This window comes from Mesoplodon bidens (genome assembly GCF_964165515.1).
Source record: "Mesoplodon bidens genome assembly, chromosome: 13".
Taxonomy (NCBI): Eukaryota; Metazoa; Chordata; class Mammalia; order Artiodactyla; family Ziphiidae; genus Mesoplodon; species Mesoplodon bidens.
The window spans coordinates 47,551,760-47,565,108 of record NC_138169.1 but is presented as its reverse complement, the minus strand read 5'-3'; the positions used below and the strand labels follow the sequence as shown (position 1 = coordinate 47,565,108).

General features: G+C 39.8%; 1 pseudogene across 1 annotated transcript; it reads left to right on the top strand.

Annotated features, from left to right (window-relative positions):
* Positions 1 to 9,079: 9,079 nt before the first annotated feature.
* On the top strand, positions 9,080 to 9,918 carry LOC308627123 (large ribosomal subunit protein eL6-like; annotated as a pseudogene). Its single transcript has one exon. The product of its transcript is annotated as a large ribosomal subunit protein eL6-like (transcript).
* Positions 9,919 to 13,349: the final 3,431 nt, after the last annotated feature.

Here is a 13,349-nt window from a genome sequence, read left to right as displayed (position 1 = left end):
GCCCATGAGCCATGGCCGCTGAGCCTGTGCGTCCGGAGCCTGTGCTCCGCAATGGGAGAGGCCACAACAGTGAGAGGCCCACATACCGAAAAAAAAAAAAAAAATCTCTGCACTGGTTTCATGGAGGGAGCTCTTCTGCTAAGAGGCAGCCCACAAAGAAACAGAGGGGGGGAAATCGCTGCAGCATGATGAGATAAACAGTGTCCTGCCATCACTACAAAAGGATCAACAGGTGGCTCAGAAAGTTCTGCAACCCTAATCTAGTTCAGCTGGCCTGGTGCCATTAAGAATTCACCCCAAGCTCCAACAGGTCCAGAGTGGGCATCCACTGATACTCGTTCATCTATTTCATGAGATTGTTCAAGAGTTTTAATGCCCTCAAACTCCAGTCCAGTTTACTCCTCCTGTAGCTCAGGCCTGCAAACACCTGGAAGAAGGGATGAATCATTCCTTCTTCATGCTTTGGTTGCACTTATGTATGGCACTCATTACCCAAAAGTATAGTTATTATTTACAAATCTTCCTCTCCCGAGTAACTAACTGAAATCAGTCTCATTGAAATTTGTAACTCCAATACTTGGCACTTAATACGTGCTTGGTAAACATTTGTTGGGAGAAATGGGAATGAACTATGGAAAATCAGTATCTAGAAAATGCTCTAATTTCTGTAAGCCTACCCCAATGCCACTAGGCACATAGCACTTTTTTATGGGCACAGAGGCCAACAAAACCACATGTTTTTGTCCTAAGTGTTTTTGTCCAATAAGAACTAACATTTCCCACTGGGAAGAAATGTAAGGCTTTGTTGTGATCTATTGTTATGGGTTTCCTGTGTACACATCAATGCTTCATGGTTTGGTTGAGCCAAATCAGACTTACGTGCAAAATGACATAAGAGTACTTCCCGAGGGTGGGGTTGTGTATGCCCGACACTAACACACTTTAAAAGCCACTCATCAATATGAATGTATTCAGTGTAAGCTCACTCCATTCATTTTCAAGAAAGTTTCAGCCGAATACCCAATAACCATAGTTTGTCAGTTGTTCTTTAAGTAAATATGGTGTTTTTTCATGGAATGAGAAAAGCAGCTAAATCAGTTCACATCTCAAGCAATCACATAAGTGCTTTTCCTCAAAAACATGTAAGTTGAGAGCATGGATCATTGGCTATTTGGGTCAGCTAAGATGACACTGTTATAGGCCCTGAGATACAATCACTAAAGTGCAACTAATCTGGTTTAACAACTAGCAGGTGGCACTTTCCATGTGCCCAACACAATGTGCGTCATCCAGCCTGTTTTCCCCTGCGTTGGCTTTTTGTTTCATTTTGTTTTACAGTGGCCTGCAGAGGTAATCCACCCAGACATGTGCTAAAATGACAACTACTTTACAAAGAATACGTAAATGACACTACCTGCTGTGCAACAACAGAAAGAGAGCATGAAGTAAACAAGGTCCCACACAGTGCGCAAGACCCGACTGGTGCACTGGGGGATGAACTTGACTCTGCTACATTGGGTTGTTCAAGTGTCTGGTGTCAATGGCACTGCTTAAGCCTTTGCTGCTTCTGGTAGGCGAAATCTTGCTGGGCAGCAGCAAAGGAAATTTGAGAGACTAGTCTTCTTTCTTCCTTTCATTTTCTGGGCTCCAGTTTTTAACTCGCAATAACATTAAGCCTGGGTCACTTTAACCGCAAAAATTACTGAGAAAGGAAAGCTTGAGTGTATGATTCACTTCATTGTTGTCGACTGTGAATAGAAGGGATCTCTGAAGCACTCAGCCAGTGTGTCTGGCTCCTGGTCCTTCTTGTCACGTGTGCATTCCTCTGCAGCTGTCCCCTAACTTTTTCTCTTGAAACCCATTTTCATTCTGAAAAATGATTGAGGACCCCCAAAGAAATTTTACTGTTCTGAGCTACCTATCAATATTGACCTTATTAAAAACTAAAACTGGGCTTCCCTGGTGGCGCAGTGGTTGAGAGTCCGCCTGCCGATGCAGGGCACACGGGTTCGTGCCCCGGTCTGGGAAGATCCCACATGCCGTGGAGCGGCTGGACCCGTGAGCCATGGCTGCTGAGCCTGCGCGTCTGGAGCCTGTGCTCCGCAACGGGAGAGGCCACAACAGTGAGAGGCCTGCGTACCGCAAAAAAACAAAAACAAAAACAAACTAAAACTGAGAATTCCCCAGTGGTCCAGTGGATAGGAATCCGTGCTGTCATTGCTGAGGGCCCTGGTTCAATACCTGATCAGGGAATTAAAATCCATAAGCGGGCTTCCCTGGTGGCGCAGTGGTTGAGAGTCCGCCTGCCGATGCAGGGGACACGGGTTCGTGCCCCGGTCCGGGAGGATCCCACATGCCGCAGAGCGGCTAGGAGGCCCGTGAACCATGGCCGCTGAGCCTGTGCGTCTGGAGCCTGTGCTCCGCAACGGGAGAGGCCACAGCAGTGAGAGGCCCGCGTACCGCAAAAAAAAAAAAAATCCATAAGCGATGCGGCATGACCAAAAAGAAAAAAAAAAAAAAAACTGAGAAAAAAATTTAAATGAATGTAATTCATTTTAAAATAGCAATTTAAAACCTAGTGTATGTTAACATAAATAATATACTTTAATGAAAAATAAGTATATATTAAAAGACAAAAATAAATTAGTGAGAAGAGTGGCATCGTTTTCTGTTTCTGAAAATCTCTTAATGTCTGGCTTAATAGAAGACAGTTGGATTCTCAGATGCACTTCTGTGTTCAATTCTTTGCAACATATTGTTATGATTAAAGTATATGAAGAAAATTTGGCCTCAAACAGAAATGTCAGTTGAAAAAGGAAGGAGTGGTTTAATAGCTTTTTTGGGATAATTGTGGCTGTTCTTCTCAAATACTATACCCAAACTTGACAAGCTGTAGTTTCTTAAACCACATCAATGAACTTTTCATACTCTGTTATATTAAAATCCATTGGTCCATCTTGCATTTTGAATGGATCCTCTACTTATGCATTGTCACATCATTCACCTTTTAGAAAATCTAGATCTTCCAAACATTAACACATTTAATTGTACCTTATTAGATAAGTCTCTTTGTTAACATCACCATCAATCTCATCAGAAATGTTTATAAGTATTTGGGAAACTGTCAAATTCGTGATGGCAGATACAAGTTTTCCACAATTCTAACTTTCTCTTGAAAGCTCCATTATTATCATTGACAATAAATACTTCTAGTTGGTTTCCTGGACATTTTAGGCTCATTCAATTCATTTGCCAAAAAATTTCTGTCAAATACCTAATAACCATAGTTTTGTCTGTCAGTTGTTCTTTAAGTAAATATGGTGTTCCAGGAAAAAAACAACTAGTTCAGCTCACATCTCAAGCAATCACACCAATAATTTTCCTCAAGACAAAGATCGTATTTTGCAATGTAGCAAAAGTGCTCTGTGTGAACTTTCCACTTTGTCACACATAATGTTAAAAAGATGTGCACTCAAAGGTCTAGATTTAACAAAATTACTTTTTATAGCTTCATCAGGACATTTTAAAGGTAGACTGTTTTGTTGATGTTTTTACTGTAAGTGCCTGACAGTAAAGAATACAATGACTACTGTGCCAGTGCCTTTGCGTCAAGGTGCATTGTCAACACAGTCAAAAAAAAAAAAAAAGGCCAAAATGTCAGTATTTTATGAAAATAGTTTGACCTGTGGAGCCCTAAAAGGGTCTAAGGGACACTCAGGGGCCTGTGGTCCACACTTTGAGAACCGTTGCCTTATAGTGAGGGGAAAGATAGAATGAGACTCAAAAAGACTGGGGTTTAAACCCTTAGCTAAGAACTTCAGCTACTTATTAGCTACCTGAGCATGGGAAAGAAACTCTCTGAAGTCTCAACTTTCTTACGTGTAAAACAGAAATAATAAAATAAATGGGCATGATTAGCATGTTTTAAAAATTATATGTATAGGGCTTCCCTGGTGGCGCAGTGGTTGAGAGTCCGTCTGCCGATGCAGGGGACACGGGTTCGTGCCCTGGTCTGGGAGGATCCCACATGCCGCGGAGCGGCTGGACCCGTGATCCACAGCTGCTGAGCCTGCACGTCCGGAGCCTGTGCTCTGCAACGGGAGAGGCCACAACAGTGAGAGGCCTGCGTACCACACACACACACAAAAAATTATATGTATAAAGTTAGTGCCTAGAATATAGACCAAACTAGGGTATGAACCAGAGATGTGTGTATAAGGGAGTTCATGAACAAAGGAAAATATGGAAAACTACACTGTTCTTTACTTAACATATTCATACATTCATTCCAGAATATTTACAGAGAGCCACAGCCAGACACTGTGCTAGGTGATGGGGATACAGAAACAAATGACATGAACCCTGCTCTTAAATAGTTTACGGGGGCATTTAAATCACGCAAGATTCAATCTGATGAGTGTTATAAAGAAAGGTATACACCAAGTGCCAGGGTCAAGCAGTAAAATACCTGCTTATAATCTATGGCTGGATTTAGGAAGCCAGTTTAAAAGGAGAGATGGGCTCTTGGGGCAATCTGAGTGGAGAAGAATACAGAAAGCCTGTTTTTGACAGGGTTTACTGGTCACCAAAGTGCTTCGTGGGCTAAGAAGGAGAGGGGGAGCCCCACCATTCTGAAGTACAAACTGTGCCCTCAGATAGGGAGGAGAGTCACAGTGACAGTGCCATGAGCACCGGATCTTCAGGTCCCCACCATGGTGGTGAGAAGCAGCAGCAGCTGATATTCATACATACATCATGGGAATCTTCAGCTATAGATAAATAATGCTCAGCTGTTCTATGACTGAGGACTTTGCTTTGACAGGTGCTGCTGTGGGTTCTGGGCCCTCGAGTTGCTGACTTTGTGTGGCCAGAAGGAGAAGACATTCATGGAGGAGGTGATTCATTGCAGGTTTGGGTAAGAATAAAAGGGAAAGAACAACATTTGCTTCAAGTGTCATAATTTAAGCCGTTGGTCACTGTTTCCATGGAGCTGGCTCCCCGGATGAGAGTTCTGAAGAGTTATGTCTGGGCCTGGGACAAAAAAGAATGACACCTCACCTCACAGATGCAGCAGATGAAGTCATCATTGTTTTCAGACAAAGCAGACAGGACATACAGGCTACAGTTCCATCTTCATCTGAGAGAGGAAAAAGAGAGATAATGAATTACCATGGTAATGTGTCATCTTACATGTGGGCTTAAGGAATTTACTACCAGCAGTAGACATTTCAGGGCTGAGGACTATGAGACAAGAGTAACCAGCATATCTCACAAACTGGCCCTAAAACCAGTCCTGCGTAGTGAAGTGACTTGAATTGCTTTAACTACCCTAGAAACTTCTGAGGATGACTCTATTATAGATTATCTTTTGCACTAATGTAGATATTTTCCAGTATGAGTTTATGAACAAGGGAAAGAGAGAAGTTCACAGTCATACGTTTACATCATGGTATCCTTATTAAATGTATGGTTAAATGTCTGGATGGGCGGTTGTATGGATGGATGGGAAAGTGGGTTAGTGGTGGTTTGGTGTGAAATGTGAACTTGAGAGCTAAAGATGAAAGACATTTTGGAAGAACTTAAAATCTTCTAAGGAAGGGTACTTCAGGAGAGCTGTATGGGGTCATTTGCCCAGAGAATGGAGAGCACAATTCAGAGTCATAGCTCTGGCCTTGATCTGGAGATTGGAAATCACTGTGAACATCTCAAATACTCCAGGGCACTTACTTTCTGTCTAACTGATGTGGTATCAGGAGAGTTAGGGGTAATTCTTCTGGGAGCTTTGAGATCAGAGGCAGCCTCAGAATCTCTCAGGTTTGAGAGTTATTTGGTGTCTGTAATCCTCCCACATAAGAATTCATGATCGTGGGGCATCCTTCAACCTCCATTGAGCTTAACTTGAGATCCATAGCCATGGATAGAATTCAGGGGTTCTGTGAATTAAAGAGAGGAAATATTATAATTACATCTTAATATCATTCACCTCTATTTAAAATGTATCTTTTTCCTCCATTGCAAAAATAGGCAACAGGGCTTCCCTAGTGGTGCAGTGGTTGAGAGCCCGCCTGCCGATGCAGGGTTCGTGCCCAGGTCTGGGAAGACCCCACATGCCGCGAAGCGGCTGGGCCCGTGAGTCATGTTCGCTGAGCCTGCACGTCTGGAGCCTGTGCTCTGCAACAGGAGAGGCCACAACAGTGAGAGGCCCGTGTACCGCAAAAAAAAAAAAAAAAAAAAAAAAGGCAACAAACCCTAGTGGTACCTGTGACTTTGTCATCAATAAAAATAACAAATATTTTCATATCAGATCACAGTGTGTTGATATCTCAAAATATTCTTTATACTCATTGCTGATTTAAATTACGGTAGTTATTTGGCCCACAGCTAGATCTTGTCATTTAATACATTAGTAGACACATGTATTACTATGTCACAAATGTATTTGTTTTGCTAACTGTATTTTAATATAATTGGTTTCCTTTGTAATTCTATATATTTTATTTGTGCATTTAAAACTTTATTCTGCTCCAAAGGAGACATACAGATGGCCAAGAGACACATGAAAAGATGCTCAACATCACTAATTATTAGAGAAATGCAAATCAAAACTACAATGAGATATCACCTCACACTGGTCAGAATGGCCATCATCAAAAAGTCTACCAAGTGTAAAATAGATAGCTAGTGGTAAGCAGCCGCATAGCACAGGGAGAGCAGCTTGGTGCTTTGTGACCACCTAGAGGGGTGGGATACGGAGGGTGGGAGGGAGACTCAAGAGGGAAGAGATATGGGGATATATGTATATGTATAGCTGATTCACTTTGTTATAAAGCAGAAACTAACACACCACTGTAAAGCAATTATACTCCAATAAAGATGTTAAAGAAAAAACAAGTCTACAAAATATAAATGGGAGAGGGTGTGGAGAAAAGGGACCCCTCCTACACTGTTGGTAAGAATGTAAATTGGTACAGCCACTATGGAGAACAGTATGGAGGTTCCTTAAAACACTAAAAATAGAGGTACTTTATAATCCAGCAATCCACTCCTGGGCATATATCCAGAGAAAAACATGGTTCAAAAGGATACATGCATCCCAATATTCATTACAGCACTGTTTACAGTAGCCAAGACATGGAAGCAACCTAAATGTCCATAGACAGATGAATGGATAAAGAAGATGTGGTACATGTACACAATAGAATACTACTCAGCCATTAAAAAGAATGAAATAATGCCATTTGCAGCAACATGGATGGACCTGGAGATTATCATACTAAGTAAAGTGAGTCAGACAGAGAAAGACAAATATCATATGATATCACTTATATGTGGAATCTTTAAAAAGTGATACAAATGAACTTATTTATGAAACAGAAGTAGACTCACAGACTTAGAAAACAAACTTATGGTTACCAAAGGGGAAAGGTGAGGGGGAGGGATAAACTGGGAGTTTGGAATTGACATGCACACTACACTATATTTAAAATAGATAACCAACAAGGACCTACAGTATAGCACAGGGAACTCTGTTCCATATTCTATAATAACCTAAATGGGAAAAGAATTTGAAAAAGAATAGATATATGTATATGTATAACTGAATCACTTTGCTGTACACCTGAAACTAACACAACATTGTAAATCAGCTATAATCCAATATAAAATAAAAAGTTTTTCTAAAAAGGCAATAAAATATTAAAAGTTACAAACAAATATTTTCAAAAGCAGAATTACACCCATTATTTTATGGGGGAAAATTATATTTGCATAATGTGGCATGTTAGTATTTTTAGTACATTTTAGTATATTTGAAGAGACGTGAAATGAGGTCCCAATTAAGAGGGCAGACACACAGCTTCAAAAGTCTCAAAACTGCACTGGACCATACAACCCAGCAATCCCACTACTGGGCATATACCCTGAGAAAACCATAATTCAAAAAGTGCCATATACCACGATGTTCATTGCAGCTCTATTTACAATAGACAGGACATGGAAGCAACCTAAGTGTCCATCCATCAACAGATGAATGGATAAAGAAGATGTGGTGCATATACACAATGGAATATTACTCAGCCATAAAAAGAAATGAAATTGAGTTATTTGTAGTGAGGTGGTTGGACCTAGAGTCTGTCATACAGAGTGAAGTAAGTCAGAAAGAGAAAAACAAATACTGTATGCTAACACATATATATGGAATCTAAAAAAAAAAAAAAAGGTTATAAGAACCTAGGGGCAGGACAGGAGTAAAGACACAGATGTAGAGAATGGACTTGAGCACATGGGGACAGGGAAGGGTAAGCTGGGACGAAGTGAGAGAGTGGCATGGACTTATATATGTTACCAAATGTAAAGTAGATAGCTAGTGGGAAGCAGCTGCATAGCACAGGGAGATCAGCTCAGTGCTTTGTGATCACCTAGAGTGGTGGGATAGGGAAGGTGGGAGGGAGACGCAAGAGGGAGGAGATATGGGGATATATGTATATGTATAACTGGTTCACTTTGTTATAAAGCAGAAACTAACACACCATTGTAAAGCAATTATACTCCAATAAAGAAGTTAAAAAAAAAAAAAAAACTGCACCGGCCTGAAGTTGTAACTTATCCTCTTGACTCCCATGAGGTTCAGAGTTTATGCCCTGGGAAGATTCCCAACCATGGCAACCTTTTCCCCTTCCTCTCACCAGCTTCTCCATCCTCTCATCACCTTCCCTCAGCCCTCGCTTTCAGCTTGACCCTTCTGCCCCTGGCACTTCACCTTCTGAGTCCCAGTCTTAACATTCACTCAGCGACAAAGGTGGGCTTATCTGGAGGTCTCTGGGGAAACCAGACACAGCATTTCTGGTGGGGAGAGGAAAAGCCAAGAAAAATGACACAGTAGAATTCCAACTCACAGAAGACCAGGTGCCCTCCCTTAGAGATCTGGGCAGAAGAAAGTCTAGCTAACATCCCACCCAAGCAGAATACACATTCTTTTCAATTGCACATGAAACATTCTCCAGGATAGATCACATACTAGGCCACAAAACAAGTCTCAATAATTTAAGAGCCTTTTTCCCATCTTGCAAGATGGTGGGTGATGGTGGGTGAAAAGGCTGAGAAACCAGATACTAAGGAGAAAAAACCTGAAGCCAAGAAGGCTGATGCTGGTGGCAAGGTTAAAAAGGTGAAGCAGGTTAAGAAGGGAAGCCCCACTGCAGCTGAAACCCTGTCCTGGTCAGAGGAATTGGCAGATATTCCCAATCGGCTATGTATTCCAGAAGGGCCTTGTACAAGAGGAAGTATTCAGCAGCCAAATCCAAGGTTGAAAAGAAAAAGAAGGTGAAGGTTCTTGCTACTGTCACAAAACCAGTTGGTGGTGACAAGAATGGTGGTTAACCCGGGTGGTTAAACTTCACAAAATGCCTAGGTATTATCCTACTGAAGATGTGCCTCAAAAGCTGTTGAGTCATTGCAAAAATACCTTCAGTAAGCATGTGAGAAAACTGCGAGCTAGCATCACTCCTGGGACCATTCTGATTATCCTCACTGGGCGCCACAGAGGCAAGAGGGTCATTTTCCTGAAGCAGCTGAGCAGTGGCTTGCTACTTGTGACTGGGCCTCTGTCCCTCAATTGAGTTCCTCTGTGGAGAACACCCTAGAAATTTGTCATTGCCACTTCCACCAAAATTGATATCAGTGGTGTGAAAATCCCAGAACATCTCACTGATGCTTACTTCAAGAAGAGGAAACTGTGTAAGCCCAGGCACGAGGAAGGTGAGTTCTTCGACAGAGAGAGAAATACGAGATTACAGAGCAGTGGAAGGTTGATCAGAAAGCTGTGGACTCACAAATTCTGTGAAGAATCAAAGCTGTTCCTCAACTCCAGGGCTACCTCCGCTCTGTGTTTGCTCTTACAAACGGAATTTATCCTCACAAAGTAGTGCTCTAAACTTCTTACAAAGAACCTAATTAAATAATTTGGTCCAAAAAAAATAGTTTAAGAGGATTGAAATCATATCAAGTATCTTTCCTGACCACAACAGTATGAGGCTAGAAATTAACAACAAGAAACAAACTGCAAAATACACAAACATGTGGAGGCTAAACAATATGATACTAAACAACTAATGAGTCACTGGAAAAATCAAAGAGGAAATTAAAAAGTACCTGGACACTGGGACTTCCCTGGTGGCACAGTGGTTAAGAATCTGCCTCCCAATGCAAAGGACATGGGTTCAATGTCTGGTCCGTGAAGATCCCACATGCCGCAGAGCAACTAAGCCCATGCACCACAACTACTGAGCCTGTGCCCTAGAGCCCACGAGCCACAACTACTGAGCCCGTGCTCCCAACAAGAGAAGCCACTGCAATGAGAAGCCCATGCACTGCAATGAAGAGTAGACCCTGCTCTCTGCAACTAGTGAAAGCCCGTATGCTGCAGCAAAGACCCAGTGCAGCCAAAAATAAATTTTTAAAATAATAATTAAAAAAAATTTTTTTAAAGATATGTGGAGACAAATGAAAATGAAAAGACAATGAACCAGAATCTATGGGACACAGCAAAAGCAGTTCTAAGAGGAAGTTTATAGCAATACAATCCTACCTCAGGAAACAAGAAAAATCTCAAATAGACCATTTAACCTTACACCCAAAGGAACTAGGAAAAGAAGAACAAACAAAACCTAAAGTTATTAGAAGGAAAGAAATAATAAGGATCAGAATGGAAACAAATGAAATAGAAACTAGAAAAAAAAGAAAAGTAAGAAAGAAGACCCAAATAAATGAAACCAGAAATGAAAGAGAGGTTACAACTGACAGCACAGAAATACAAAGGATCATAAAAGATTACTACCAGCAATTATACACCAATAAAATAGACAACCTAGAAGAAATGAATAAATTCCTAGAAATGTACAATCTCCTAAGACAGAAACAGGAAGAAATAGAAAATATGAAACAAAATGCCATTAATGAAATCAAATTAGTAATAAAAAAAAACTCCCAAGAAACAAAAGTCCAGGACCAGATGGCTTCAAGGGTGAATTCTACCAAATATTTACAGAAGAGTTAACATATAACCTTCTCAAATTATTCCAAAAACTTGAAGAGGAATGAAAGCTTCTGAACTTATTCTACAAGGTCAGCAATGACCCTGATATCAAAATGAAAGACATCACAAAAAAGGAAAATTAAAGGTCAATGTCACTGATGAACATGATGCAAAAATCCTCAATATACCAAAACCAAATGCAACAACACACTGGATCATACATCATGGTCAAATCTGAAAATCAATCAATGTGATACACCACATTAACAAACTGAAGAACAAAAATCATATGACCATCTCAATAGATGCAGAAAAAGATTTTGACAAAATTCAACATCCATTTATGATAAAAAAATATTCTTAACAAAGTGGGTATAAAGGAAACATTTCTCAATATAATAAAGGCCATATATGGCAAGCCGACAGCTAACATCATAATCAATGGTGAAATGCTAAACACTTTTCCTCTTAGATCGAGAACAAGACACTCTCACCACTTTTATTCAACATAGTATTGGAAGTATTGGAAGTCACAGCCATGAAAATCAGACAAGAAAAATAAATAAAAGAAATCTAAATTGGAAAGAAGTAAAATTGTCACTGTTTGCAGATGACATCATACTATATATAGAAAATCCTAAAGATGCCACCAAAAAATCACTAGAACAAATAAGTGAATTCAGTAAAGTTGCAGGATATAAAATTAATATTCTGAAATCTGCTGTGTTTCTATGCACTAATAATGAACTATCAGAAAGAGAAATTAAAAAAACAATCCCATTTATAATTGCATCAGAAAGAATAAAATACTTAGGAATAAATCTAACCAAGGCGGTAAAAGATCTGTTCTTGGAAGACTGTAAGATGGTGATAAAAGAAACTGAAGATGACACAAACAAATGCAAAGATATATCATACCACAAATTGGAAGAATTAATATTGTAAAAGTGGCCATACTAACCAAGGCAATATACAGATTCAAAGCAATCCCTGTCAAAATACCAATGGCATTCTTCACAGAACTAGGACAAATAATTCTGAAATTTATATGAAAACACAAAAGTTCCCAAATAGCCAAAGCAAACTTGAGAAAGAACAAAGCTGAAGGTACTATATCCCTGATTTCGAACTATACTACAAAGCTACAGTAATCAAAACAGTATGGTACTGGCACACAAACAGACATATATATCAATGGAACAGAATAGAGAGCCCAGAAATGAATCCACACATATATTGTCAATTAATCTATGATAAAGGAGGTAAGAATATACAATGGGGAAAAGACAGACTCTTCAATAAATGGTGTTGGGAAAACTGGACAACTACATGCAAAAGAATCAAACTGGACTACTTCCTCACACAGTACACAAAAATAAGCTCAAAATGGATTAAAGACTTACATGTAAGACCTAAAGCTATAAAACTCCTAGAAAGAAACATAGGCAGTACACTCTTTGACACTGGTCTTACCAATATTTTTTTGGATATGTCTCCTCAGACAAGGGAAACAAAAGCAAAAATAAACAAATAGGACTACATCGAACTAAAAAGCTTTGCACCGCAAAAGGAATTATCAATGAAGTGAAAAGGCAGTCTAATGAATGGGAGAATATATTTGCAAATAATATATCTGATAAGAGGTTAATATCCAAAATATACAAAGAACTTATACAACTCAACATCAAAACAAACAACCTGAAAGAAAAATGGGCAGAAGACCTACTGATGGCCAACAGGCACATGAAAAGGTGTTCAACATCACTAATCATCAGGGAAACACAAATCAAAACCACAATGAGATATCACCTCACACTTTTCAGAATGGCAACTGTCAAAAAGACAAGAAATAACAAGTGTTGGCAAGGATGGGGAGAAAAAGGAACCCATGTACACTATTGGTGGAAATGTAAATTGGTGCAGCCACTATGGAAAACAGTAGAGAGCTTCCTCAAAAAACTAAAAATAGAACTACCACATGATCAGCAATTACATTCTTGGGTATTTTTCTGAAGAAAACAAAAACACTAATTCAAAAACACCCCGTATGTTCACTGCAGCATAGTCTACAATAGCCAAGATATGGAAGCAGCCTAAGTGTCCATCAGTAGAGGAATGGATAAAGAAGATGTGGTTTCTATATTTACAATGGAATATTACTCTGCCGTAAAAAATGGAATATTACTCAGCCAAAAGAATATTACTCGGCCATAAAAAATATTACTCAGCAACAACATGGATGGACCTAGAGAGTATTATTCTAAGTGAAAATACTTACATACAGAGTGAACATACAGATAAAGACAAATACTGTTAT